The sequence below is a fragment of the Acyrthosiphon pisum genome, chromosome X, assembly GCF_005508785.2.
Source record: "Acyrthosiphon pisum isolate AL4f chromosome X, pea_aphid_22Mar2018_4r6ur, whole genome shotgun sequence".
In the NCBI taxonomy this organism is placed as follows: domain Eukaryota; kingdom Metazoa; phylum Arthropoda; class Insecta; order Hemiptera; family Aphididae; genus Acyrthosiphon; species Acyrthosiphon pisum.
Window position 1 is genome coordinate 102,719,587 of NC_042493.1, and position 2,537 is coordinate 102,722,123.

Sequence of the window (2,537 nt, forward strand, 5' to 3'; positions counted from 1 at the left end):
CTGGTGATAAATTAAATTATTAAAACGATTATAATGGTCGTTTAGAATGTTTCCCATATATAGCATATAAGTGTTTCTTATGTGTACGCGAACAACATTCAAATGTCCGCTCAACAGGCGGTATTTTAACGATCGTTAAAGAAAATCTGGGCAACACCGTCTTCAGTGAACGTGTTCGAAAACAAATTATCTATACATTGTATATTAAATTTTATACAAAAAATGTATTTATTTTTAAATGAATAAGTATTTCTGAATATGTAATTGTTAGAATTAATACTTAGAATTATTATTGTTTTATTTAAAACATTAAACTTTTATTTTAAATATGTATTAACAATAATTATTGTTTTTGTCGTTAAAATATTGCACTGAAATTATGATCGATGCATGGCTTATTCCTTTTAAAATATTCAGTACTTATTATATAAATAAAAGTTATTAAAATAGTGTGCTCTTTTTTCAGCTCTTGTTGCGCCACTGGGTAGTAGGTACAAACAATGAACTTAATGTTTATCAAACACAATAATACAGCTTAATAAAGTTGAATAGAAGTAAATAGTAGGTCTTACCAATTATATATTGTATTAATTGGGTAGGTATAGGCGTATAGCCTATAGGTGCTTCAAAATGTCAAATGGTACATATTTGCCACGTACAATTCAATATTTAAATATTTAGTAACTAATAATAATATTTATATAAACACGGATCATCCCTTTAGTCGGCAATAAGGGTTTTATTGGGGGGTGTTCGCCGTGATTTCTCTGAACGACAATCTGGCCATTATTTATTATTTTACTAATCTATTATATTTCAGTTTACTTGTTATAATGATGATATCTGAGCATATCATTACAACATTAAACACTATATGTTATTGTTAAAAATATGTTAACTTTGCATTAATAAAAATTTACTAGCCAATATCGGAGCATGATTTATTTTAATCATTGGCCATTTGAAATGTGAGAGAAAAAGAGATATAAATATAATATGTTATATAGGTACATATTGTGTAAGCTGGCCTATTCATAAAATTATTAAGAACAAATTTGTAAGCTAAAAGAAATCGTTATTTTAAAGAACTATAACATAATAATATACATTTAATCATTAATAAAAGCTGGGAGTTTATTGTTATTATTTGTCCGTATCTAGAATCTAGATCCACTTACACTATGTTGTATATAAGTATAATATTACATATTACACTTTTACATACTTACCTATTAAAAAAAAATGTATTGGTACAATTTTAGATTCTGAGCGGAGCGATGAATGTATATTGATTTTACAATGATCTGTGTTCTTTAATTTTTTATTTTTGTGTCTGTTGCCACCGTTGGGGGCATTAAAACTACTTCGATATTCTTAAACAGTAGCTTGTTCGATAGGAAAGTAAATCTAGTTGGTGCATTCTGGAGGTCAAATTTTAAAATTCTCAATAGTTTTCAAAAGCGCCGAGAAAAACACGTACATTTCTCCAGCGTTGGGCTAACAATACAATCTGCATCTCGACAATGACAACGATAACGATTAGTTACAATGATAACCGTCGGACGACAGCGAACTGTAGTTGTACAAGTGTTGTACAAGCATAGGTAGAAATAGCGATTGAGATTTGGGGGGGGGGGGTTAATAGGGCTAATAAGTAATAGGGTCTTGCTTTGATATTATTGAATAAGCTTAAAACAAACTGTAGAAAATGTTTGGGAGGGCTATGGACATTTTTGGGGGGGCTTAGCCACTAAATCCCCCCCTTATTTGCGCCTATGTGTACAAGCAAGTCATCGAAAAATCCCAAAACGTGTTCTATCCAACGGATGATAAACTTTTCAAGTTCAAAAGAACTCCGATTATTGCGGCACAAACGATGAAACCAAACAATGTGAAATGCATTTTAACAGTATACAATTGACAATATAATATAACGTTATTCACGGGAACGTACGAAAAATAATTAGGTTTATTGTAAACTGAATAGACTTTATAATATAAAAAATATACATTGTATACAGAAGTACCTAAGTGATGTGTGGGTTTTTTATTTTAATGTGTTGTGTCTGTGTAGACGATAAGTAGTCCAAATAATGGTTCGATTTTCAACTTCATTGTCTTGTTGGATGGAAAAGACATTTTCAGTTTCAGTCATTAATTTTAATTTTTAAATTGTATAACACTATACATTGTAAATGCATATAGTTATATTTTAAATAGGTAAAGAATTGTTTTGAGATTTAATTTGGAACCCCTATTTAATATATATTTTAATAACGACCAAAATATTAATTTACTGTGCTATGAGACCCTAACGGAATCACACAATTTAAAAATACAAAAGTCAATGAAAAATCTACATTTATGTGCTAATATTGTATGTGTACATTTTTGAAGTAGAAAATCAAAGAAAGTTTTTTGAAAAACTAGTAGCATAGAGTTTAAATCCTGTTAGATATCAAAAAGAGTCTTATGGGCCATGATAATAGCCAATTTCATAAGCGAACGTATGGGTGTGTGTGTGTGTGTGTGTGGGT